The sequence below is a fragment of the Plectropomus leopardus genome, chromosome 21 (assembly GCF_008729295.1).
Source record: "Plectropomus leopardus isolate mb chromosome 21, YSFRI_Pleo_2.0, whole genome shotgun sequence".
Classification (NCBI taxonomy): domain Eukaryota; kingdom Metazoa; phylum Chordata; class Actinopteri; order Perciformes; family Serranidae; genus Plectropomus; species Plectropomus leopardus.
Window position 1 is genome coordinate 11775471 of NC_056483.1, and position 12059 is coordinate 11787529.

The following is a 12059-nucleotide window of genomic DNA, read 5'->3' on the forward strand; positions in this document are numbered from 1 at the left end:
ACTTCTCCAGGACCTGACACAGAGTCATGGGAGTATTTAATTTGCCCAATACACTCGCAGTCCAACCATCTGTTGGTATTTAAACAGAGGTCAAAGATCATCAGGTTAAAAGTTCAAGCTCCCCTTAAACAGAGTGCAGCCGATTAAACCGTAACAGTTTGATACGCAGCACAAAACCTCACATCCTCCTGAATGTTTGTGACAAAACAAATGAAGTGATTAGTGAAATGATAAAAAAAAACAAAACTGAATGACAGAGATCAACAGATTTCACCTCCAAGTTCATACAGCTGTGAATGTGCTTATTCATCAAGACAACAAGCATTTCTGTTAACAGAAGCAGACTGATCGTGGGAGGTGGGCAGAAATGTTGCCCAAAGCCAAACCTTGGGAGTAGTTTGTAATCCCTTCTTTCTCCCAGAGTTGGCAATGGGCTCCATCTGAGTAAAAGGCTTTGTCACCCAGGTTGGGCTAACAAAGCTAATGAGCTGGCTAATCGGGTTCAGATAGGACAAAGGGTAGATAGTTCATGTGCTAGAAATTGACCATAATGTCCAGGTCACAGAGGGGCTAAACACCAATGGAGCCCCTACTGGGTGCCTTTTGAATGGCCCACTAATGGCCTTCAATTCAATAAGAATCAAGGCTGATGTCTATCCTAATGAAAACACCTGGCTTTTTAGCTGTAGTAACACCAAGGTTTGGTCAAGAATCTCTTTAAAACTAATAATCAATTGATTTTTGTCCCCAGAGGTGGACGAAAATCAATTTTACCAAACAAGGATTTCTTCTTGTGTAAGTGACAGGTTGACAAAGTATACATGTTTCACCACAAATGGGTATGTGACAGCTTAAAACACTAAGAAGTATTATTTTATAAGCAGGTTTAAACCCATATACTGACCACGGCACCTGCTGTAACAATCTTAAACTAATTTCCTCAGTTTTGCCCTGGAACGAGGCACCTGATACCGATTTATGTCAGTGGTGATGCTCTATAGCAAAATGTGGAATGTGGTTGTACTGCATTTCTCTGGGAAGATGTTTAACTTTAAAGCAGAACACAGGTAAAAAAAAAGCTCCTCTAAACAAGAATGCCTTGATAGACAGTCTCAACAAAATAGTGTTGGACTTTTGTGTGCAAGATTGCAAACACTTACACAAAATAACATGTAGAGTATCGATCTACATAGACAATGGCACACTTGTGGTTCCAAAGGGTGTATTCAGAAAGTCAAAATCTAACACATTTCTATTATTTATAGCTCAACAGCATGTACAAAAAGTTAATTCTGTCCCAGACTAACCTCAAAGCATGGTCATTTCCATGAGTAAAGCAACCAGCTTATGCAAAAACATATACATCTGGTCTGTCAGCTTCTGAAACAGTATCTTAATAATGTTTGAAATGAACTTTTCTGTCCACCTACCACTAGGGCTTGTGGATTCCAAAAATCAACAAAATCAATTACATACACCAAAAAGCATTGTATTTCATGTCTACAACTGCTGGTGGGCCATCACAATAAGAGCATGCATAATATAGTTCCACTACAGAAGAGACTTCATGGTCACTAAAATTAGGTGAGGGGAAAAAAAGTGGATATATATTTACGTCTGTATCGATTATCGGCCAAATAGGTTGTTTTTATATTGGCAAAATGTCCAATATTGTGCAACCCTACCACAAACACAGATTCATGAGGTAAAAACAAAATAACTCACCACTACTTTTGTGTGGCGTGTAAAAATGTCAATTTAAATGTCTTCTTTTACCAGTAATGAAAAGACGGGTACGAAGAAGGGGGACGCTGAAAATATGTACTATTTTGACAGAAAATCCGGTAATCTTGGTGACATCAACATATACAAAGATTCTCACATTGAATGCTCTTTTATTACACTCTGGCGCTATGCCAGCGGATTTCAATGGGCTGCTCTAATGCAGATGCAACCCTGTGCCAGGTGCCCTCACATCTGTTGCTCAAATAGCAACAGCCAGCTTCCTTCAGGTGTGACCTCAGGGACAGTAAACACAAATGTGTACATACCTACCATCATGGGACAGCTAAATTGTGTTGTAAAAAAAAGATGAGTCATAATGGCAAGAGAAAGCAAATGTGCATGTAGCTCAAACAGCCATGGAGATGCAGAGTTAGAGAGAAAGAAGGAGTGGGACGCAGACAACAATTTATGTGTACAGATGATTACATCATGCTTTTAAAATGATTTGGAGCTCATCTTGTGACTGGTACGCATGTCAAACGCATATCCTATTGTGCCTGTGTATGTGTGTGTGTACACCATCTTTTATTGCCTGTCATAGTTTGTAAGGAATTAGTTCCCATGGAGGCCTGAGGCTATACAGTGGGAGCAGATTCAGGATAAGGAGGTGCCATGTTAGCACAGAGGGGAGGGGAAGAGAAGATCAGCTGACACAACTATGTCACTTTATCAGCCGCAGACTGAGACAATGTGACAGGCCAGACTCACAGCAAATGCACATACAGTGCCTGACCAATGTGCAAAACACAACTATACCAACGTGCTTCAGTTTGGATTTAAATTAGTTAGAGGGCAGTAGATGGGACAAAAAGAGGTCCGTAGTGTTTGTCTGCTCCATTAAACCAACATGTGAGAAGGGTAATAATCTGTAGAGCACGTTTAGGGGGATGACTTTTAAACCCCAGCATTACCTGATTAAGAGCACTGCTGCTCTGACAGTGGAACATGTAATTGGACCAGACAGAGCAAAGAGCAAAGTGAAGCAGCCTTCCCTCCCTCTCTCTGTCGCTCTCTTCATTTACACAGTCCTCTGCTGAAACACTCGGTGACAGCCAGGTCAGGCAGACCCTACAACTATGGCCATTTAACCTTTACTTAGCAAAGCAAGTCATTGACAGAGTCACTAATAGGAGATAACGGTATGTTTTTTCAGTCTGGGCTCTCTGAGAAATAACAGATAAAAAATGTAAACAGAAAAAAAGGAAGTGTTCATCACCTCTAGGGCTGGACCCGAATATTTGGCAATTTGAATATTCGCTAATAGGGTAGGTATTCCATTTTAAAATTTAGGGATTCAGATATTCCTTCTTTTTTCTGGTAGAGGACAAATGTCATTTTAATGTTTGCGAGAATAAATAAATAATTGGCCTGCATCTTAAATCACGCTCCGCTTCTGTTTCACAGAGCTTTGTAAAGTTATTATGAGTAGTTTGCAGGTATAAAATAATATGTTCACGATGATCAAAAGTGTAACAAGCTGTGTAATGTCACAAAAAGCACACAGAAAGGTCAAAGCTCACCAGGAGTAGACCCCTTTCTTGCAGCATAGTGCAGACAAACTTTATATCTTCCACAGTAAGGACACTTATCACTTTAAATAATTGACTAATTTACAACACTGGACAGAGAAATCTGTATTGTGTAACTGTCAGAGTTTTTTTACTTTGCTAACTAAACCTATAAAGTGTCACCTCCTACCCTTACTATGACAACTATGTTGAGAATTATCAACAGGGTATTATACTAAGATTAATAAAGGCTGACAGCAAGCACACTTCACTGTTTCCATCCAAACTAGCCACTGACCACTGATGAAATCCTTCCAGATCAAAGTCTGGTCTTCATTTCAGACATAGTGACATCTATCTGGCTGGGTATCCTGCTGGCCATGTCCATCTATTACATAATGTTTAACTCTGAGTGATGACCGTATAATGGTGGTGAGATGAGCTCTGGTGACATGACTTAATTCCCTCATATCCTGTCGTCATTTCTATTAAGAGTCAAAGAACTCCACCCCTACTCAAAGTTTTTAATTTAAAATATTGCTTCTGCAGCAGGAGCATCAGCGTAACATCACGGCTCTGCCTCTCCTGTGTAATCTCCTCTCCAATGAGTGCCTTTGTTTTGCACTCCACTGCCAGATGAGATGGGAGGCGGTTTTGTTTTGATGGCCCACATCTTCAGGTGCCAAAACCACAAATCTCTGGAGTAAAGGCATGAATGGAAGCACTTTGACATGCAAACAAACACATGCACACTCACACACTCCATGTGGGACACATATAGGTAATATGGCTGTTCTGTTGGAGGGTGGGGGTGTAATTAAATTATGCAGAATTTCCATGTTAGCCTGGATCACAAACACAGTCATAATTAAGTTAGCATTAATAGCACAAATACACGAAAAAACAAAAATGACAGGAAAAATGTTATGCAATCTTTCTGAAAAACTCAGTAACTAAAGCACCAGGAATTGCTTGTTAGCAGAGACAAAAATGGCCTTTAGGTTACTAACAAAGTCACCATCATTATAAATTTGATTAAAAAGAGCTGGTCTTTTAATGTGGTGACTGTGCTCACAACATCTAAATGTCTGAAATGTATGTCATGCACAGTTATTTCTGGGGTAACATGGAAAAATGCTTTTTTCACTCTCTATTGCTCATGAAGTACATGACCTGCGGTATTTTATCTAATAGAGATAATAAAAACTAAACCCCAATGTAACATCTGTCATATTAGCATGTAGTGTCTGTGTAGTCATAGAATGGCATTGCTTTTGCAGTGTTTGCCACAGAATTAGAGTGTATATGTGTTGGTAGTTATTTTGTTTTTTTAATGTGTGTGTGTCCCTCTTTATCATTCTATGTCCCCTCTCTAAATTTGGAGGTTTGAGCCGTTCCTTGAAAGCAGTGCACTCAGCAACAGTTTGGATAATTGATCTATCTGTCCACTCAGAGGTGATCAGAGCAGAACGACGAAGAGGAGCAGTTGCTGCAGAGGCGACTTAGACCCATTTTAGACCAAACAGAATGAACACTTAGTTCCACTTTCAATACGCCTGAAGTTCTGCTGCTCCATCTGTACCTAGAGTATGCTCTACGTTCCGAGAGTGTGGTGCTACCAAACCCGAACCGTATACATATTTCAACAACGCTCTTAAAATAGAATATCTATTTATGTTGGCAGGTGTTTTAAACATGGCAGGCCACCACAAAAAATAATGTGTGCGAAAACCTGTCTTGTCTCCAGTACATGCCATAAAACTCTGTTACCCAAAGACAGATGATAGAGCCATACTGTTGCCTTTGGATGACATATTCCTGCATTACAGTCAACACAGCAGGTGCAGTTTATTTCTCTTAATTGCTCATCCGTGCAAAATAGAGCAAACGTTGAACCCTCATGTTTGCTTGACCTAGGTGTCTTACATGATCTTTAAAAAAAAACCCAGGGATCTGTACACATGGATCTAGAGCAGTGACCGTTTAATTGTATCTGCCACATCCACTCTTGCGGGTCATGTCAGAATTAAGACCACAAACCAATAACAAATCTCATGTAACCTCTTATCACCACATATCTTGGTTTCAGAAAATCCTGCAATTTCTTTAGTTATGAATACTGCATTTATCATTAAAAAACAGAGAATATTCTGATTACATCATCTCATGAGGGAAAATAACTGATACACTCGATACACACGATGTATTTATCAGGTGAGGGGACATTTATGATGCCATGCTGGACTTAATGACTAATTGAGGAAACTATTACTAGATTACCTGTTAATTTAAAAACATAACTTGTAAGATACGGCTGCATGTCCATCTGGTAACTTAGTGCACAGCTGATTTATATGCACACCATGTTCACCTATTTATACTGGTCGTTTCACTCACCATTTATGGTTAATTGTGGGAGTTAACGGGGCGTGTTATGAGGCTCATGAACCTGTGCAACATTTTATGTCCTCAGCGATTAATAAAAGGAAACAAGTAGCTCAGCTGATGGGGATGAGCTTAATTTAGCCATAATATTAACCTACAGTGTACCTAAACTGCACAGTATGGATGGAAAACATAGGTCAGCTAAGGAGATTCCCTGCCCTGCTGAAAACAGTAAAGATAAAGCAAGCAAAACCATATTATAGGTCACTGAAGGAACACTGCTGAGTCAGCAGCGAGCGAGAGACACAGAGAGAGAGCGATGAGAGAAAGGGGGAAAGAGAAATCATGCTGGTCAGAGTTTGACCCTCACAATGTGTACAGAAATGAAAAGCCTGAAACTGAATCCCCACATTCCTCTGGCTTTATGACAAGTGAGTGAGAAATGCTGCTGCTCTGCACATGTCGTTGCATACTACCTCAGCGCAGCCTGCGATGGTGCCGTTTACCTCCATTCCAGAATAAGATGGTATACCAGATTTTTCTCGGGGCAGATTCACGCCGCATATTTTTGGACCACCCACCCAACTCCAGCAGGCAGCTTGCTCAATCCAAGTTCTCTCTCCCTCCCTCGGTGCCAAGGATTCCACCCTGGGCAGTGGGAAAGGTGCCAACCACATGCTAGCACCCAGTGCCACAAACACACTGTGGCAGAGGGGAAAGCAATTCACCCACACGCACAAATTAAGACTTCAAAGCACACACCCTAACCTTTATGTACAACTCCATCCTGTCATGAATCAATTGAGAGGATACCATCTTGCTCTTTTATGATCTACCTTTGTCATTCTTTGAGGGAAGGGGGAGTGTTTTATTCCTTCCCATAAAGCACTTTACAACCTCTGTTTTTAAATAAGTACTTTTTAAATTGTATAGTATATTACCACAATCAAATGACTGTGGGAAGTGGTAATAAAAATGAGGTACAGAGTGCATATTCAAAATAGCAACAGTTAGATCTACCATATTGTACAGCTAAGCAATACCAGCCACACAACACAAGAGAAAACAGCTGCAGAAGCACTGTCACATAGTCATGTGACCTCTGTTGTCTCCTCTGTTCAAGCCAAACTGGCTGAGGGCACCTTCTTAGCAATGAGCAGTAGACACCACAATATCATTTAGCTTGGGAGATCAATATGCACTTTGCTGTAGCTGACCTACAAAAGTGGAGAAGCGTGGACCGTTGAAATCATTGGATTGCCTGTGAGCCTCGAGATCCTTAGAGGCCCGATGGAGTCTCAATGGGAGTAGAGCAAAAGGCAGCCTACGGTGCGATGTTACAAATCTCTGTTTTAAAAAAACATTACAGATTCAAATAACTAGCCATATCATTCAAACACAAACCAAGGAATTACCCCACCTTAAAAATGATTAAAAAACAAGTCAAGGACATTTCAGCAGTGCATATGTTTAACAATATAGAGCTTGAATGTTCCTTTTGAGAAGCACACTCTTCCACAGCCATTCATCACAGACTGGACCTATGGGCAAACACTAGGTGCAAACAGTAGGTGCAAACTAAAGGTGCAAGTTATCCAAGAGCAAATCTAGGCTCAATTATTGGGCTCAATATCATCAGCAAACAACTGTGATGTCATGGGAATCCCTCCTGTTGATCCTGAGCTAACAGAGTAATTAAGCTTATAGGCAGCACTTTTCTTCACTGATAAATCATCATCTCTTCACAGGCCCACCAGGATTTCATGGACCTCTTTTGGGATTGGTGCAACCTAAAATGCCCAATTTCATCGCAGCTTGTCCAAAAAACTGTGATGCATGTTCCAATATTTTTGGGCTTTTTTTGCAATTAATTTGCATGAAAAATAGTTAAAAATCAATGGCATCTTGCTCCAGTCAGAATAAAACCACACTTTTATGAGTTTGTGATTTATGCTACTCTAACTGTACCACTTACCATGCATATTTAATCTAATTAACCTTGATCCTTTAAGCATGTGCAATAGATGCACAGCCTCTGTTATGGTTTATACGTCTTGTCTGGTGGCATTTCAGCCATTCTCCGGTTTTGTTTGCAGTAGAAAACTGTTAATCGATGACTTTCATTCATATCACATATCATCACACATATCACATCGTTCACAATAATACTGGTTTAACTTTAAATTTAAGAAAAAGTCATTTCTTATCTGTTAAATATCAATTTTAAACATATTTTAAAAAAAGGTCAAATTGTGATAATAACATGCGGACGTGTAAAACTTTATTTTACTATATTTTCTTGTGTTTTGTCATATCTTAAAGAATATAAATATCACAAAAATCCCCTGAAATATTGTGATATTATTTTAGGGCCATATTGCCCACCCCTAGAGTTTAGTGATGTTGTGTGGGGGACTGCTGCGATTGGTGAAACTCACCGCAAAATATGAAGATTGGTCAAATTTGCAGAAAAGACAAAATGCAGGGTCGCAAAAATTCACGGGGATTGGTTGAATTTATATCAATTGTTTGCATCATCACAACATCCTGGAGGGACTGCTTTAATGACAAGCGCTGCACTTGGATAATACTGCGGTAAAACAAACAAACAAAAAAAGATCACATTCAGACTGCTGTTAACAAGAAAGGACCTACTCTTAGCACAGATAGATGGGAAGGCTGATTTGAGGTCAGCTACACAACACAATGACAACATGCCTTGAAGCACAGAGGGAGTAAATACTCCGGCTCCTCCTCTTCTATGTCAAAGTCCTCTCAGCTTTCCATCAACCATCTCTGCCTCGTGTTTGACGTCTCTCCTCCGCCGTTTCCCCCTCCTCTCTCTCCCTGTGCTGTAAAAACCTGGCCATTTCCCCACAGCTCATCCCTCACGCCCACCCAGGACCTGTCACACTGCTGTTTCCATGACAACACAAACGCAGAGACAGCAGGGTGAGATGCCCAGTGAGACAAGGCAAACAGATACCAGGGGGAGTGGTGCATCATGTCAAGAATACACTGTTGTCCTCATACAGCATGTGATGGACAGATAACACAACGTACTCTGATCTGTTACATTTAAACTTGACAAGAAGCCACATGGTTTCTTGTGTGTTTGTTTAACCTGTCTAATCGAGCAGCCAAAGTCTACCTTACTGTTCGATCTCTATTGTCATTTTCTAAATGTAAAAAATGTAAAGCAGGGGAAATGCTAATAATACCAATGTTCCTCGTGTGGCCTGATCAAAAGAGTCTTCCCTAACAGCAAAGCAGCCCTTATAGTTTCTCCAAACATTCAGTCTTTGAATTGAATTTGCAGATTTGAGCGAGGGCAATAATCATTTGCAACATCCGTATGAAAGCCTAAATTTCTGCCAGCCTCTCAGCACTGGCTGTTGTCATTTGACACGGCTTTTAAAAAGAAGCCCATGAGCACACATTAAAGAGTCTGTGTTTGACAGAGGGGTATGGCGTTGTTCAGGAGCTGGATGCACTAAGTGGCAGAGACAGGGATGTCATTTTCCAGCCTGGTTCAAATGAGTCAACTTAATGTTGTCAGCGAACAGAGTGTACGGAAACAAGAGAAGTGGAGTAGTCAACTAGTAAAACCTGATATATTTAAAAAGGGATTTGAATCACAATTTAAACATAAGTTTTTCTTATATTGGTAAGGTGTCCTTTATGAATGTAATTTGTATACATTTATAATTTTTAGTGCTTGTACAATATCAAGATTATACTAAGATGGCACTTCTTAGACTAAAATTTGACTTGTCAATTAATATCTTTTTAAAGAATATTTAAATAAAGAAACATGGTAGTGAGTTTGGGGAAACGTTCATGTATTCAGACTGTTTGTTTTTGCCAACCAAGGGTCCAAGCCACAAAGGCTATTAATTTACTACTACTAGCAGTAGACAAGAACATTATTAAAAACGGTAACACACAACCACAAAATGTGGCATTTTAGCATACATTTCAACATAACCCACTGATCAGTTTTGAAAACTGTTTTCTTTTATTTTTCTATTGAAATACTAATCAGCTGACAGATCATTTTAGCTGTAAATGGGTTTAAACGCCTAGAGCTGATTTTTTGAAGACGTGTTAATTCCTCTGAAAACTGCTCATGATTTGAATGGGGCTTCTATTAAAAGCTTGAAATAAGTTCAGTTGTTATTACAAGCCTAATGCCTTAATATTAATGGGGCAGAAATACCTGGCCACCATGTGATTTAGCTATATTCACCTCAGAAACTATGTGTTGTGCACTGCATTCACTTGGGATACACAAAAACAGCATTGCAATTGTGTAGCTAGATGAGACTCCTGATTTTGTATACAAATTTTACACTATTAATCAGTATTGACTTTGTTTAATTCTCAGGGCAGCCTCTCCACTAAAAATTGAATCACACAAAATTAAAAACATAAAAAACTGATATGCCGAATCAAAGACAGCCTTTATAGTACCGTTATAGTACATTCCAGGAAGACTCCAATACACAGCAATTACATAGTTTCATCTGTGTTTTCACAGGTTTATTTAGCCTATAATTTATGCTTAAATCAAAATATAATTAGTGTTTGTTTGCAAAGATTGCCTCATTACAACACATGTGAAAAGTCTGCATAAATCACAATTTAGCATCTGACATCAATACAGAAATGTAATTAAATCCTATATTATTTTGGGCTGGAGTATGAAAAACTCATATTAAGACAACAGTGACAAACAATTCAAGAACTGGCAGCGTATGCTACAGATCAAGGGTCAAATGATTACTGTATCACTCAGGTGACGCAACAAAGCGAGCCTATCACAGGGCAAAAGTCAGTGATTACAAGATGAGAGGCCTGTCTGCAAGTGCACTGGAAAAATACTGCTCTGTTTTATGGAATTATGAACACACATTGAACATAGGGCAGGCAAACCAAAAAAGAGCTCAACGACAATATAGAAAGATGGGTTTGTGTGAAGGAAATTACAGGGTTGAATGAGCCCAGACTGAGAGAAAACAGCCAGCCAGCGAGATGAGGGCGAGACATAGAGGTAGAGATTGTTTCCGAACAATGTGACAAGCTGGGCATTTTTCTGTCACACACCTGTTGCTATAGCTGTAGTTTACAATGTGTTCGGGCAGATAATTACATCTAAGGTAACACCTGTTAGACTTCCTGTGCCAAGCCAGTGTGAGAAAATCTCCACTCAGTTATCCTTGTATAAACATCCACATACTTTCATACACGCTCACATGAATTCCTCTACTGTCATCATGCAAACACAGTTGTTTTATTGCACTATTAGGTCGAAATGACATGAAACACATTTTTCAGTGTACCAGCCAAAGGCAAAAGCCCTGTTTTATGATCCTCCGAACACACTAGTACATGTAAGACCTTAAATAGTACATACAACAAAAGCTAAATACTGCGTACTGTAGGAATGCATGACTCCATCTGTACAGGACTGCATTCTTTGTGACTAGGGGAGGGCGGTCGCAGGCGGCAATCGTATGCTCTGTGTCCTCATCTAACACACGCAAAACTAAAAACAAGTCAGTTGTGGAGGAAAGTTTACTTGTTGACTTGTCCTGTCTTCTAAGGACACAAAGTTTCAGTCAACATCTACAAAAAGACACACTATGCCTTGGAGATAAAATGCTGCTCCGGCTGACAGGAGGAGTATGTTTTAAGTGTTAACAGACACCACATGTACACACAGGTAAGAGGGAGAAATGTATTAATTTAAACTCATCGATTTACTTGCTTTTTTTCTCTTTCTGTTGATGAAAAATATGAACCACATACCACTGTTTTTTTTTCTTTTAAATTCCTTGAGAGTTTTTGCGCATGACTACGGGCAGATCTGACTGAAATCCATCACATCACATCTTATCTTCACAGAAGACCTGAAGTTGCAGCCAAACCGCATCAAGACAACAAGTCATGTTAAATCTTATATCAGTGATGTGACACGCGTGCTGTGCACCATCAGGTGGGCAGAGTGATGCAACAGAAACTGCTCAACTGGTTCCACGAGATGCGATCCTCCAGCATTACTGAGAGGAGCGTTGACAATCACTGAAATGGCACAAGCTGTCTGCCTGTATAGTCCTGAATCAGTCAAGCAGGAGTAGCCCTTAAAAGGAGAGCACTGCACTCTCAACACGGGCACAAAAAAGCAAGACACAAGTCAAAGCAGCCCCCCCCCCCCCCCCCAAATTACATGGGTGCCTTATACTTACAGAGAGCATCGTCTGTATCCATTTAACAGTCCTGCCTCTAATACAGAATGAAACCTGCCTCAGTGCCAAGTAGTTGTTCAGCCACCTGATTGTGTTAAACATAATAATACGCTTGGTGACGTTTTTGGAAAGC

At 40.0% G+C, this 12059-nt stretch overlaps 1 protein-coding gene across 3 annotated transcripts in view; it reads right to left on the reverse strand.

Moving 5' to 3' along the window:
• ncoa2 (nuclear receptor coactivator 2) overlaps window positions 1–12059 on the reverse strand; it is a 69256-nt gene that overhangs the window by 56229 nt on the left and 968 nt on the right. The gene's annotated exons all lie outside the window — the stretch shown is intronic.